The following is a 17,176-nucleotide window of genomic DNA, read 5'->3' as shown; positions in this document are numbered from 1 at the left end:
ATGGCTCTATATTCTACGTCTTCTCAAAAGTCTGTTGAAGTACCTGACTACTGATTTCCTGAGAATACAAGCGGTTTTGAAAAGAGTATCAACATTAAGTTGTTGAGTTCATAAGCATGTTTTTGTAACGGAATTATGTTAACGAACCAGTGAAAAATGTTTACATGTTTCCAAGAAAATCCAATATTTTCTAACATATGAATTTGTTACAACGTTCCATAAACTACTAGTTTGATTGCCTGTTTACCACTGGATGAATTGTATAAGACCGTTTTGAATGTAAAACCCTTTTTGTATCAATAACCCTGGATATCACCGATATGTATAGTAGTTTCATTACTGAAAATAAAACTATGAGTTGAAATCCCTGGAATCCTTCAGTTGTATTATGAAATAGTTTTATTAATGAAAATAAAACTAAAGAAGAATGAAATCCTGTAAACAAAAAGGTTAGCTTATTCTATTGTGAGTTGTATAACCATGCTTGATATGACCTAGTGACCTTTACGACGTTCTTCAAGTGTCGGATATATAACATTTGTCACCCCAGGCATGTCTGCCTAACTGTAGCTAGCAGTTCAGGTGTGTGATTGTCAGTCCCGAATAGATCTATTAAAAAAATCTCATGCTCTCCCTCCAGAAGACTCTGTTATACTATGATACGATTTAGTTCAGTACACCAAAGGTTACAATTTTGATGTAGAGTCTCACAATTCTATATAATCTAGTTTACGTGCAGTTCTGTATTGATCTATTGTATTTAAACCCGTGTGTATACTTTATAGAGTAATAATTATACTTAAATAATTATGTAATAAAGTATCCTTGTTACCCGAGAATATCATAACTAAGTCTGTCATAGTTTATATGTTTAGCAATGTATAAGCTCTGAATTTGTAATACTATATATTGAAACCCCAAACTATACCTATTATAGTTTGCATGAATATTATGTATTTGGTTCATGAATTGATCAGAAAACTATGCAATTTGGCAGTAAGTCGCAAAACGTCCCTTATGCTCAACATAATACAAAAGGGATAAAATATCTAAATATTTTTATGAAATGTGGAAACCGTGTGACTATATCCATTGCATCAGTTTTAAGTGTTTTGAAATCCTTTTGTATAAATTCACAACTCATTTGTGTTTGGCTTGTACTCTCCCCATGAAAACATTAAAAATCATAAAAATATAGGGGTATGAACTCACAGTTGCTTGCGTGAAATGTCGGACAACGAAACTAGAAATGAAGACCCTCGGATTGATGTACGCGACACTTAATGGGATCCTAATAACAATTATATACATATATGTATTTTATTAGCGAAACCATTATTTATAGTGTTGGAAAAACATTTGCTTTTGGTTTAGGAATGTTACCGGGACTCGATTGAATTAGGGAAAGAGGGTATTCAGTCAAGTTCACCACTTAGGAAGGTTTGCAGCCGTGAAGGGTATTACGGCCGTGAACTATTCTCGGCCGTGAATAGCCCCTTGAAGGATTTACGGTCGTGAACGGTGTTCTTGAAGGAAATATGAATTTTTGAAGGGTTCACGGCCGAGAACAGTTTGCGGCCCTTAAAGTTTTAAAGATTTGAAGGGTGTACGGTCGTGAACTCAAGAACAACTATGTTTGAATCGACGAAAAGGCTGGTGTTAGATGCTCCAAAACGTGTTTTAAGGTGAATGGAGTGTTAGATGAAGATAAAACTTGAGAAATCTCGGGTTTTCGGGTGGGGGGTTTTAGAGAGAGGAAGTGTGTTAAAGGCCAGAAAAGTGTAAATGAGGGTAGGGGTCACGTATATATAGCCTGGAAGTGTGGTCGGTGGTGGGGTCCAGCCGTGAACGGTTCACCAGCCGTGAATGGGTTTACAGCCGTGAACACCAGTCAGGCCAGAAACTATTGATTTTTCGAAGGAAGATCGGGTTTTCACGCGATTTTGGTTCCGCATCATATATAAAATTCAATTATATAACTTAAATGATTTTCCAAAACAAATTAATTTGATGGAAATAAATAAAATATGAGTTTATTTAACGGAAGACGGTTAACTTTAACGGAAAAAGGTTCGGGTTGTCACAAGTCAAAGTGTAAAATGGGAAAAGTGATGCTCCAGACTTCTTTCATGAATTAAGCATTTTAGTTCGGTATGTTTTAAGTCAAAACTAATTAGATAGGATCGTGGGGATCTTCAATACCTTTCCATGCATATAAAGAACACCGAAAACAGAGGTGAAACGAAGAAATTATTGTTGTTTGAAGTTGAAGTGGAAATTAGGGATTTTTGGATTATGTGTGGAATAATAAGCCTTTAATTAATTACATTTAGCGTAGATAAGAAGTACGCATGGTGTACTCGACCAAGTGCAAACCTTAAATTTGAGGTTTTGAGCCCTATCTGAATACCTTAACCTTCATAAACCTCTTCCATTCTCAACCTTAATATCTCAAAATGACTTCCTTGAAATCTTAACCCTATATTTGAGCCTTGTGAGCTAAAAGGTGTGTTTTTGGGTGCTTTTGAAGGAAGAAGAAGTTGGTGGTGTTGCTAGGAAAGCTTCAAGCCTTGCCGATATGGGATTTGCACATCTTAAGCATTCTCCCGAAGGTATAAAGCTCAGAACTTGATGAATAACTTGATAGATATTGTTAGCTTTAGATTTATGTCCCTTTTTGTCCCATACTCTTGCTCTAGTTGGGTATGAACTAATCCAGACCTTATAAGTAGCCTTTTCATACGTTTTTGAGTGCATGGAGTTATAAAAATGCAATCTTGATCCTTTCTTTCTATCCATGTATGAGTTATGGAGTTTAGTATCTTTTGATAAGTTAGGGTTTTGGATTTGGACACTATCTAGCCATGAAAATTCATAAAATTGGAAACTTTATGATTTAGGATGCTATTTGGGGTAAGATCTTGTCACACCCCGAAACCGAAGGCGGAAACGTTCCGGGGCGGAGGACGTCATGTAGTATCGCAACCAATGTACATAGTAAGCATAGTAAACACAAAACATTACATTACATAAAATCATTACATTTGTTTGAAAGTAAGGTAATACAAGATTTATAGATACATTAGACTAAACAAAAGTAAGACGAGACTTCCATACGCTCCGTCTTCCACAAAAGAATGCGGGATACCTATCTAAGGAGAACCTGAGAATACAAGAAGTTTAAAAATCAGCATAAAACTGGTGAGTTCATAAGCTTTTTGTTTATGTAAAAAGATCATGTTTCCTTTGGTTTTCTGAAAAGTTGTTATCCAAGAAAATTCCATATTTTCTTATAAACACAGTTTAGTTAAACTTCTGAATTCCGTTCGGTACAATAGTAGATAGTTTAATACGTAAAACTATATATTGAAAAGCCCTAGATTACCATCCAGTACAACAGTAGGTAGTTTTAATATATAAAACTATAGATTAAAGGAAGATATAAAACCCGTGAACAAAATTTATATTAATATGTATTGTGAGTCGGATAACCATGCTAATATGACATGAGTCCTCCTTGACGTTCTTCAGGCGTCGGACGATATCCAGAATTTGTCACCCCAGGCATGCCCGCCTAACTGTAGCTAGCAGTTAAGGTGTGGGATTGTCAGTCCCGAATAGATCTATTCACAAATTCCACGCTCTCCTTCCAGGAGACTCTGGTTATACTTCCGGGGAGGATTTACTGATAACCCGTAGGGTTTAATGAAGACAAATCTCACATGCTAGTATTAAATTATTCACGGTGTACTCGGTCGTTATCAAGCATCGTAATCGTTTTGAAACATAATACAGTAAAAACAATTGAATACAAAGAAATTATCTGGCATGATACTCTAAATTAAACAGAGATAAACTGAATCAGACATAGTTTATCTATTAACTTTGCATGAAATCTGTACTCGTAAAACAAGAACTAAAGATCCCAAATTATTCCCATAATAATTTGATTGATTTGATTGTCTCTTACACTGTAATTGAAATCTACTTAGTTATATTTAGAAAAACATCCCTCATGCTCCGCATGATACAAAAGGGGTAAAGATATCTAAAAGTTTGCCAGATATTTATAGAATTACATCAGTTTTAATTTTCGAAAACATTTATAGTTTGCTTGTATTCCCCCCTCCCTGGAAAACATTGAAAAACTCGGAAAAGGCATAGGGGTATGAGTTCACCAGTCGATGAATGTGCCGGCTTGGGTGCTAAACGTCAGTTTGGGGCTTGAAAACACGCGAGGTTCCTATGTAATATGAAGATATACACATTTGTATCTAATTAGACCTTGAAATACTAATTAATTAAGAATATACACTCCGAGGCGCGAAAACACTTTATATCAAGTGTTAGGAGTGATCCGGGTTGCATCTAAGGGTGTGTAGGGTCTAATTATGGAGTTTGCTCTTCAAGAGTAAACTCCTTGAGGAGTTTATGGTCAAATGACCATATCCCCATGAGTTTACGGCCGTAAACTCATGGGTGGTGTGTTTTTGGGTGCTAAGTGGTCTTACAATGCACAAAGGAAAGTTCTAGGGTTGATTCCATGGCTTAGGAAGTGATCGGGACTTGAATTGACCTTGGAAAAGGAGTTTACGGTCTATGAAGATGCTCTTGATGAGTTTACTACCGTAAACACATGTGTTTACGGCCGTAAACTCATGCTTGCTCATGATTCTTGTGATTTGGTGGTTGTAGGTTAAGCATACAAAGTTCTAGGTCCAATTCTAAGCCATACAAGGTGTTAAGGGCACTTTAACACCCTTTGGAGGTGTTTATGGTCTAAGAAGGGGTGTTTACGGTTCAAGAATGTTCTTGGTCCATAAACTCAATTTTAACTCATTTGTGTATGTTTTGGTGCATCTCATGAGGGATTATAAGGTTCTATACTCTCATGGAAGCTTTTGGAGGTGTTTAGGGGGGCAAACTAACACCTTAAAAGGTGTTTAACGTCTATGAATGAGGTTTTACGGTCCAAGCATGTTCTTGGACCGTAAACTCAAGTTTACCTCCTAAATGGTAAGATTTTGGTACTCTAAGTCCATTCCTGCAAGTTCAAAGGTCTTAACTAAGCACTAGAAGTGATATAGAAGGGTTTTGGGGCTCCAAAACCCCATTTAAAGGAGTTCACGGTTTTGGGAGGGTTCCTAGACCGTAAACACAAGTTCTTGGTCCTATTTCATGATTTAAACACGAATTTGAAAGTCAAACATGTTATACTATGAGCTAGGATGGATTTCTTACCAAATTGGAGCTTGAAATGGATGATTTTGGATCAAAATAGAGTTTTAGAGAGAGAGTAGTGAGAGAAAGTGTTTTAAGAGAGAGAAAAAGCTTCAAAAGGATGTCACTAAATCTCTTATATAGGGGTTGAGTTTATGGCCCGGTGGAAATCTACCCGATACCGACGTTAAACGAGGCTTTTGGTCGTACCCGATTTAATTGTTGCAACCCAACGTAGTCGAAACTAAAACTTTTCTAAATAATAATTTAGGATGTTTTCATGTGTTTCTAATGGGTTTGGATACTCACGAGGTCATAATAAAAGTTCCACTTTAATTAATTTAAATCGAAAGTTAACGGACAAATTGAAATACGAACGGTTTTACTAACGGAAATGGAACATCATGACGGAATAAATTTCGGGTTGTCACATTATCCCCCCGTTAGAGGGAATTTCGTCTCGAAATTCAAAATTAAGATACAACTTACAGACTTGGAAGGAGACGCGGGTATTTGTCTTATTGATTCTTCGCGCTCCCAAGTGAACTTGGGTCCCTGCCTGGCATTCCAGCGAACCTTCACTATCGGGATGCGGCTTTGTTTCGTACATTTAATCTCTCTATCCAATATTTCGATTGGTTCTTCCATGAGGTTTAGACTTTCGTTGATCTTGGTCTCATCAAAGGGATTACTAGGGTTTCATCAGTTAGGCACTCTTAAGATTATAGACGTGGAAGACAGGATGGATACCACTAAGTTCTGAAGGTAGTCGGAGTTTGTAGGCTATGGGATCGATCCTAGCGAGGATCTAGAAAGGTTCTATGTATCTTGGGTTAAGTTTTTCCATGCTTTCCAAAACGTATATTGCCTTTCCAGGGTGAGACCTTCAACGGGACACAGTCTCCTACCTGGAATTCTAGAGGTCTTCGTCGTTTATCGGCGTAACTCTTATGTCTATCTTGTGACGCTAGCAGATGATCTTCTCGGTGGTTTCGCAGATGATTTTAGTACCAGAGAGGGCACTGTCGGGGTTTCGTCTCTTGTCTAGCTGCGTGTCCCCTACTTCGGTCCAATACAGAGGGGATCTACACTTACGACCGTAGAGGGCTTCGAACGGGACAGTCTTGATGTTGGTGTGGTAGCTGTTGTTATACGATAACTCGATCACGGGTAAATGGATGTCCCATGACTTTCCGAAATCTATGACAAAGGCTCTCAGCATGTCTTCTAGGGTCTGGATATTTCTCTCACTCTATCCGTCTGTCTGAGGATGATAAGTTGTACTCCAATCCAGCTCAGTTCCAAGAGCTTTCTAAAGGGTCTGCCAGAACCTTGAGGTAAACCTGCTATCTCGGTCGGAGATAATGGACACAGGCACACTGTGCAGTCGGATTATCTCTTGGATGTAGGTTCGCGTGAGTCTTTCCATCTTGAATGATTCTTTAATCGGAAGGAAGTGAGTGGATTTTATCAAACAATCGACAATTGCCCAAATGTTATCGTACCCACTCGGAGATTTGGGTAACTTGGTGATGAAATCCATGGTAATCATCTCCCATTTCCATTTAGGTATCTCGGGCTGCTGGAGCAGACCCGAGGGCTTCTAATTGGGCTTCTCGGATATGTACGGATAAGTGGGAATGGATGGTCATCGTTAATGTCTTCTCCTTGCAACTTGAACTCTCCTTTTGGCTCAGGGCATCTGCTACCACATTTGCTTTGTCGGGATGGTAGTGATTTCACACTCGTAATCACTGAGAAGCTCTACCCATCGCCGCTGCCTCATGTTTAAGTCTTTCTTTGTCAGAGTAGTTAAGGGTTTGGCTATTCTAGAAAAATTCTGGATGAACCTGCGATAGTAGCCAGCGAGACCCAAGAATTGACAGATTTCTGTGGGTATCTTCGGTGCTGACCAATTCTCTATCGCCTTGATCTTGGACGGGTCCACGGGTATGCCTTCTTCGCTTACCACATGACCAAGGAAAGTGGTTGGGTCGAAGGGCATCACTACGAACTCGTAGTGTCCATATCGAGTCCTGAATGTCGTCTTGGAAACATCATTCTTGTGAACTCAAAGCTGACAGTACCCTGATCTAAGGTCTATCTTCGAGAAGTAGCTGGCTCCCTAAGGTTGATCGAAAAGGTCGTCTATTCGAGGAAGAGGATATCGGTTTTTGACTGTCAATTTGTTCAACTCGCGGTAGTCTATGCACATCCGAAAGAATCCATCTTTCTTTTTCACAACAATATCGGGGCTCCCCAGGGTGAGGAACTCGGTCTGATGATAACTCACTGAGCTGGCTAGATAACTCCTGCATTTCTGCTGGGGCTAAGTGATATGGGGACTTGGCTACGGGGGTAGTTCCAGGAATTAGGTCGATGCAAAACTCGACTTGACGTTCGGGAGGAACTCCTGGAAGCTCTTCGGGGAAAGACATCAGGAAAAATTGCAGACTTTGGGGATGCTCTCGAGGTCTTTAACTTCTTGTTTCTTGTTGATTACATGAGCTAGGAATGCGTGACACTCCTTTCGCAGAAGCTTTTGAGATTTGATGCAGGAAATGATACGAAGATTTGAACTAAGATTATTGTCGTAGATCATGAGAGTCTGACCAGAGGGGGGATTAAGACGGATGGCTTTTTCATAGCAAAGGATATATGTATGATTGGAACTTAACCAATCCATGCCAATGATAACATCAAAGCTCTCTATGGAAACTGGAATTAGATCGATGGGAAGGGAATGATCATTCAGGATAAGGGTACAGCCTATGAATCTATCGTTGACGTGTTCTTTCTCACCGTTAGCCATCTCGACGGTAAATGTTTCTGTTACTAGACGAGGACTATGTCTAAGAAGACGCTTGAAGGAATGACTAATAAAATTTCTTTGGTACTAGATTCGAAAAGGATGCGAGCATCAGAATTGTTTGAGAAGAAACGTACCTACGACGTCGGTGGGATCGGTGACTGCCTCCTCCTGCTTCATAGCTAGAACTATCCCGACGTTGTTGGTGGTTGCTGCTTTGGGGCAGTTTCTATTGAAATGCCCGACTTCTCCATAACCAAAGCAGGCCTGATCGGTACTCGATCCGAAAGCTTGATTGGTTGGTTGAGCCGGTGCTTTGCAGTTTCGCGCAAGGTGGCCCTTCTTGCCACAATTGTTGCAGAACTTTTCACGACACGGGCCAGGGATACGATGGTGATAATTACACCTGTTGCACCAAGGGAGGTTACCAGCATACCTAGTGATAGGTTCTTGAGCTGAAGATGCAGCGACATGAGTAGTAGCAGCTTGAACTGCCACTGTGTTGTGCTTCTTGGATGGTCCTTGTGAACACTGACCCTTTCGCTTTTTCCAGAAAACCTTCTTACTCTCATTACACTCATTCTGGTGTTCTTGATCATCTTCATGGTTTTGGGGATAGGCATTACTTTCTGGTCCACTGGACCTGTCGGGGTTCAAGAGCGCCAATACAGTTGTCACTGCGGTAGTAACAGCTGCCTGAAAGAGGACAGGGTCAAATTGAGAAGGATACGGTGGCGGAGATTTGTTGTTCCTTGAGTTGGGTCCTTTCTTTGGAGACATTTTGATATAAAATAATTAGGAAAAAGAGGATGGTAAGTCCTCTGAATTGAAATATGAGATATGAAACAAGAGATATCTCATTATGACAAATAAAGGGTTCTATAAACGATAAGCAGGAAAGAGTTATCAAAGCAGATAAACTATCGCTAAAGAAGGAACGAGTAGAAATACTCGGAATGAATTTCTACAACGTACTCGGCTTTGACTAAAATACTCCCATAGTATTTTATTTTTCGTTGTGACGACGGCTTGTTGTTTGGGTATTGGGTAAGTTTTTGGCATGGTGCATACCACAGTCACTCCCAAGCACATGTTGGCCGTGTCTCGAATGAATATAGTTGATCAGGCTATATTGACCCTAGACACGACTACATAACTGCCCAGGTTTAACCGCAGCGTACAACACCCAATTACTTATGTTTTGTTCTACTCGAGGTTACGGATTCCGGCGATTAGGTATACATGTATATTTTTGAAAAATACTTATATTTTAAAGTATACTTTTAGTTCAGAGCACTTCAGCCCCTTAGTGTTTATAGTCTTATACCATGTAAGCTTTGCTATACTAGTTCACTATAAACAAGGGCTCTGATACCAATCTGTCACACCCCGAAACCGAAGGCGGAAACGTTCCGGGGCGGAGGACGTCATGTAGTATCGCAACCAATGTACATAGTAAGCATAGTAAACACAAAACATTACATTACATAAAATCATTACATTTGTTTGAAAGTAAGGTAATACAAGATTTATAGATACATTAGACTAAACAAAAGTAAGACGAGACTTCCATATGCTCCGTCTTCTACAAAAGAATGCGGGATACCTTATCTAAGGAGAACCTGAGAATACAAGAAGTTTAAAAATCAGCATAAAACTGGTGAGTTCATAAGCTTTTTGTTTATGTAAAAAGATCATGTTTCCTTTGGTTTTCTGAAAAGTTGTTATCCAAGAAAATTCCATATTTTCTTATAAAGACAGTTTAGTTAAACTTCTGAATTCCGTTCGGTACAACAGTAGATAGTTTAATACGTAAAACTATATATTGAAAAGCCCTAGATTACCATCCAGTACAACAGTAGGTAGTTTTAATATATAAAACTATAGATTAAAGGAAGATATAAAATCCGTGAACAAAATTTATATTAATACGTATTGTGAGTCGGATAACAATGCTAATATGACACGAGACCTCCTTGACGTTCTTCAGGCGTCGGACAATATCCAGAATCTGTCACCCCAGGCATGCCCACCTAATTGTAGCTAGCAGTTAAGGTGTGGGATTGTCAGTCCCGAATAGATCTATTCACAAATTCCACGCTCTCCCTCCAGGAGACTCTGGTTATACTTCCGGGGAGGATTTACTGATAACCCGTAGGGTTTAATGAAGACAAATCTCACAAGCTAGTATTAAATTATTCACGGTGTACTCGGTCGTTATCAAACATCGTAATCGTTTTGAAACATAATACAGTAAAAAAAATTGAATACAAAGAAATTATCTGGCATGATACTCTAAATTAAACAGAGATAAACTGAATCAGACATAGTTTATCTATTAACTTTGCATGAAATCTATACTCGTAAAACAAGAACTAAAGATCCCAAATTATTCCCATAATAATTTGATTGATTTGATTGTCTCTTACACTGTAATTGAAATCTACTTAGTTATATTCAGAAAAACATCCTTTATGCTCCGCATGATACAAAAGGGGTAAAGATATCTAAAAGTTTGCCAGATATTTATAGAATTACATCAGTTTTAAGTTTCGAAAACATTTATAGTTTTCTTGTATTCCCCCCTGAAAACATTGAAAAACTCGGAAAAGGCGTAGGGGCATGAACTCACCAGTCGAGGAATGTGTCGGTTTGGGTGCTAAACGTCAGTTCAGGGCTTGAAAACACGCGAGGTTCCTATGTAATATGAAGAGATACATATTTGTATCTAATTAGACCTTGAAATACTAATTAATTAATAATATACACTCCGAGGCGCGAAAACACTTTATATCAAGTGTTAGGAGTGATCCGGGTTGCATCTAATGGTGTGTAGGGCCTAATTATGGAGTTTGCTCTTCAAGAGTAAACTCCTTAAGGAGTTTACAGTCCAATGACCATATCCCGATGAGTTTACGGCCATAAACTCATGGGTGGTGTGTTCTTGGGTGCTAGGTGGTCTTACAATGCACAAAGGAAAGTTCTAGGGTTGATTCCATGGCTTAGGAAGTGATCGGGACGTGAATTGAGCTTGGAAAAGGAGTTTACAGTCTATGAAGATGCTCTTGATGAGTTTACTACCGTAAACACATGATCTTACGACCGTAAACACATGAGTTTACAACCGTAAACTCATGCTTGCTCATGATTCTTGTGATTTGGTGGTTGTAGGTTAAGCATACAAAGTTCTAGGTCCAATTCTAAGCCATACAAGGTGTTAAGGGCACTTTAACACCCTTTGGAGGGGTTTATGGTCTAAGAAGGGGTGTTTACGGTCCAAGAATGTTCTTGGGCCGTAAACTCAAGTTTGACTTATTTGTGTATGTTTTGGTGCATCTCATGAAGGATTATAAGGTTCTATACTCTCATGGAAGCTTTTGGAGGTGTTTAGGGGGCAAACTAACACCTTAAAAGGTGTTTAAGGTCTATGAATGAGGGTTTACGGTCCAAGCATGTTCTTGGACCGTAAAATCAAGTTTACCTCCTAATGGTAAGATTTTGGTACTCTAAGTCCATTCCTGCAACTTTAAAGGTCTTAACTAAGCACTAGACGTGATTTGGAAGGGTTTTGGGGCTCCAAAACCCCATTTAAAGGAGTTCACGGTTTTGGGAGGGTTCCTAGACCGTAAACACAAGTTCTTGGTCCTATTTCATGATTTAAACATGAATTTGAAAGTCAAACATGTTATACTATGAGCTAGGATGGATTTCTTACCAAATTGGAGCTTGAAATGGATGATTTTGGATCAAACTCGAGTTTTAGAGAGAGAGAGAGTAGTGAGAAAAAAGTGTTTTAAGAGAGAGAAAAAGCTTAAAAATGATGTCACTCAATCTCTTATATAGGGTTTGAGTTTATGGCCCGGTGGAAATCTATCCGATACTGACGTTTGGTCGTACCCGATTTAATTGTTGCAACCCAACGTAGTCGAAACTAAAAATTTTCTAAATAATAATTTAGGATGTTTTCATGTGTTTCTAATGGGTTTGGATACTCACGAGTTCATAATAAAAGTACCACTTTAATTAATTTAAATCGAAAGTTAACGGAAAAATTGAAATACGAATGATTTTACTAACGGAAATTGAACATCATGACGGAATAAATTTCGGGTTCTCACAGATCTGAGCATTAGATATAAGGTCTTGACGGGAGAAGTGCCTAATGGAAAGTTTGTTTTTGGCTTGAGTACGCAGGGTGTACCTAACGGGTACATAGTGTTGGATTAGGTGTCTAAGCCTATAACTATAATTGGTATGTACTCAACCCGAGAGTAGCATGGTCCATTTGGGTTGCATATCATCAGGACAATTTGTTAGGATGGACTTTTGAGAAGAGGCTATATATGATTTATTAATACATTATATGTTCTAATATATTAATACGAAATCATATGATTTAATTAGTAATGATCAAGAATTAGTTTGGAATTAATTTAGTGATCAAAAGAGACTAATTAAATCTATGGGGACTAATTATGGTAATTGGTTATATTTATATGTGTTGGGCTTATAATCTATATTGGACTAAGTTTATGTATGTATACATAAAGAGTTGGGACACATGAACCATGGATCATAAACCCATGGGTATGGATTTGGGTTATACCCATGACTCTTGGAATCCTACATATAAATATAAGCTCCATAACCTAAAAATGCCTACTTCTAGTTCTTGGTGTTCATGAAGGTGTTTTAGTGCATGGAAATTCTCTCTCAAGAGTTACCTTTGTCCCATTCATACTTTTGGTGCTAAGCTCTTAAGTCCAAATACAACAAGGTTTCAAGCTACATAAAAAGGTATGTCATCCTAACTAGTATTTTATATTGTTCATGTCAATTGCATGCTAGTTGTAGGTTTAAGGCTTTGGAAACACCATTACATGTATAATTAGAGAAAATATAGATCCAAGGCATTTAGGGTTGTATGTGCACCATAGGATGTTGTAGTATACAAAACCCAACAATGGTATCAGAGCCATGGGTTGTTTTCTATTATATTTGATGTTATTATTGGTTTTCAAAGCAAAAAAATCGAATTTTCTGCATTCTGTTAGCAGGACTCGCCGAATCCACTAGGTGACTCGACGAGTTGCTTGAAGATACTCTTGGACTCATCGAGTGCATCAAGGGACTCAACGAGTTTGTTGTCTTGAGTGCAGATTTTTGAGTTTTTTGGCCTATTTTGGATTAGGATCATTACCACAAAATGATTTTGTTCATAAAATTTGACTTTGATGCTATGGTAATGATTATCCTCATCCAAATAAAGGATATTTGTCAAAGTTTCAAGATTTGTATTAGTTTATGCGATTAGATAATTTCTTGAAAATTGTTGATGTTAATTATCTTTACTTATGAGTTTAATCTAGATCATAGAAAAATTATTTGATTATTGTGTTAATTGGAATAATTGATCTTAATGGTTTTTATGAACTCCATAACTTGTCCTCAAGTTATGGAAAATGAAGAGTTTTTTTCTTTTAAAAGATTCATTAAAGTTCATAGGTTATGAAAAATGAAAGGTGTTGTTTTTAAATGTCATCATAAAATAGTTTTATGTCTTCCATAACTTGTCCTCAAGTTATGAAACTTGAAAAGTCTTCCATAAAACCATATTAAACTCATAAGTTATGGAAACCAAAAGTTTTTGAATTGTTCAAAACTTGCCCTCATGTTTTGGAATTTGTAAAGTTAGCCCCCCCCCCCCCCCCTCCAATGTATACTTTAATTCCAACCCTTAGAATTCTAAAAGTTTACAATTCAACCCTTATATTATTATAATGTTATAGGTTTAATATATATATATATATATATATATATATATATATATATATATATATGTAAAAGAGTAAGTCAGTCTTACCGTTAGTAGGCCTCATTCACGAAGTCAGTCTATAAGGGGGTATAAGGTTACTGTCTATAAAATGACAGTTTAATGTGTGTCCATTCTCACCCACCGCTTCCTTGACTGGTGGAGGGTTGTTAGTCGAACGGGTAGGACAGGACATTAATTCTCCCTTCATTAAAATTATAATGATAAATATAAAGTAATTAAACTTTATTAAATTCCCAATATTAGTTACTTTAGGAAAATTTGAATTTGGTGTTAACCCATGAAATTGCACTTTGCACCTTGTTAAGTCGTTAGTGGAGTGTGTGTGATTAACCGACACACTAATCCGGGACTGACAAGGGTGGCTTGATGTTAATCATAGATCAATGGAGCGTGTATGGTTAACCGGCACATTGGTTAGGTGGTTGTAACACTAAGTGTACCAAGTTAATTAGATGGTTATTCACTCATTATTTGTGATCCTCGGCATCCCAGTCACAAACTTGAAGGGCACAATCGAGATTTAAACATGCCATTGAATAGTTCAATGAATCTCAAAAGATCTAGGAGTTTCAATTCATTTAAAACCTAATGTTAAATTTCGTTTTTCATGTTGAAAATTAGTAAATCGTCATTTACCTACCTTCAAATATTTTGTAGCTTGGATTACGACATCCCTCTTCCAAATTATAAAATATTGTGTTGGGTACTAGCCTTAATATTTCATATTGGGTGTTATATTAAGGGCTTAAATCATCTAAACTTGAATTTCTCCATCATATATGTCTGGTTATGACAACTATGGTCTTCCTTATCCTTTTGGATAAAGCTATCCTAATGAAGATGATATCCCAAATGGCGATCAAGGTGAAAGATTAATCCATTTGATGTGTATTAATGAGACTGGAAATCATACTTCACTTCCTCCACCTCCTCCAATTATTCTCCCTAACCCACAAGTTCTTAAAAATTTCAAGGCCACTCAATCCCTATTAGCAAGCAATTTATATATGTGCTCACATCTTGGAGATGAAGTCACATATTGACATCCTGGGAGAGTTGGGTGTCGAAGTTTCAAGGAAGTTGACTGTTGACTGGGTTCTTCAATCACTTTCCGAGTCATATAGTGAGTTCATTAAGGACTACTATGTGACAGACCACGACATGACCCTTAATGATCTTACCTATTTGCTTGTTGTTGCTGAATCGGCAATGATTTGGAGCACTGGTAAAGAAAATTTGATTGGAAGATCTACTTCCCAAACTTACATGGACATTGACAATGGAAACTTTGGAAGTCTAGAAAAGTCTTCTCTTCCCAATGGAAAGGGACCGACCATAGTCAACCCGGTTGACCAAATGGTAAACAGAAAGGCTAAATCTGAGATAATCCCATGTACCATTACTAAAGAGTTCATATGTTTCTATTGCCAAAAGAAGGGGCATTGGTTGCGAAGCTGTCCTATTTACTTGAAAGTTCACTAGGATGGTAAAAGTCAAAATTTTGTCTATGCTTCAGGTAAAGTCCACTATCTAACTTTATTAAGTTCCTATTTGGAGATTCTTATTACGTGATGTGACTAGGTCACATTTTGATGTTTTTGTAGAATCGAAAAAAAAGAGGAAGCTTAGAAGAAGAGTATGTTGAATCTGATCGTAAAGATGGATTTTGATCGCATGATTCGAAGATCAGAATTTTGAGTTGCTGCTAAGAGTCATGATAGATTGCTTAGGAATGGATAACGACATAGTTTTCGTATGTATTTGCATTGTAAGGATAAGTTTTTCCGCAATTTTAAAATAAAAGGAAATTTTTTGATTTTATTTATTTTAAGTATCCTTACAATGGGATTTGTGAAAATTGTTGTTTATATGATTCCATTGATAGCAATATTGGAAAATGGATTTGATTCTTTCGTTTGTGGTAGTGTCATACTTTACCAAATAAGGAAAGATTTTCATCACCCAAGTTTCAGTTGGATAGAAACTTGGAATCATGCAACTTGTATTGTGTGATGAATGAGAATTTTCATCTTTGGGAAATTAAGACTAATTCCTTGTTCACATGTATATGTGAGTCAAGTGAAGGACTAGGAGATCGGGTACACTTGGTTGTGTGCTGATCGGGTCCACCACAAAGAACGATAAGGCTATTCGCCATGATTTACTAAATTTTGGTAATGATTATTATGCGAGTGGGAGCATATTCAATTATGATGAATCTTGCAAGTTAGCAATGTTAATTATAGAAAACAAAAGTTTCAATTTGAAAAGTTGCATGGTTTGAAAAGTTGTTTTGCTATAATTAAGGGAGAGGAAATTATACTTCATTCCAATTCTAAAAGCTTAGATTGAGATTTTAATCAAATTTAGTCAAGTATATATATGAATGTTATGTTAGAATGGTTCAACATAAGGAAATTCTGTATATGGAAATATTACTTGCGTTCTAAAATTCGATTCTGATTATGGCGTCCCTTTTCATAGTTCGAATTATGAAAACATGCATGGCAAATAGAAATATTATAGCAAAATACTGGTCTAGTATCATGTATTTATGTGAGACATCATGAATCATGTCCCATATATTGCGGATATAGGATCGATTACATGTGTTGTAATATTCATCCGTTCTAATTTTTTCAAATGCCTTGGGAATTAAGAGGGAAAAAGAAATAGAACTGGATATGACTAAAATGATTAAGCTATTGTCGAGGAGAATCTGAGGTTTACCAAAGACTGGTTGCTCATGGATAGTTGGAAGTATGGTGTAAATTTTGGAAGGCCATGTTGACATATTATAAAAAGAGGCAACTCTTGTTTAGAAGTGATAGTCAAAATGGGAATATGGAAATGTTTCCATAGGTGGAAGTTATTCATTAAATATGTGTAAGATTAGAAAACTTAATGCAAGAAGGAGGTTCAAAGGAATGTACTTTGAATGTGAGACTTCGTTTCCATGGAACTACTCTCTATTGGAATACTTTGTAATGTATGTTTCCAAGTCTTTGTGACTTTTATGCATAGTCATTACAAGAGGATCGTTGCATATAAGTTTCGAATCTAACAAATTTTAGTAAATGGCAAAGAATCTTGTATTCTTACATTTATCATAAGGATTTGGAATTGTCAAATGGGCATTATTGAAATGCTTTCAATTGATCTATTCCACAAAGAAAGGACCATAGGTAAACATAGTGTGCATGCTTGTAGCATGGGACAACTATTGTTTTAGTTCAAGTATTAAGTTGATTACTTGAAACATTATATAATGAATAATGAGTAATCAATATGACTCAAAAGTTTTAGGGCCA

Source organism: Lactuca serriola, chromosome 8, assembly GCF_051521515.1.
Source record: "Lactuca serriola cultivar US96UC23 chromosome 8, Lser_US96UC23_V15, whole genome shotgun sequence".
NCBI classification, from domain to species: Eukaryota; Viridiplantae; Streptophyta; class Magnoliopsida; order Asterales; family Asteraceae; genus Lactuca; species Lactuca serriola.
Note: the sequence above shows the minus strand (reverse complement) of the source record.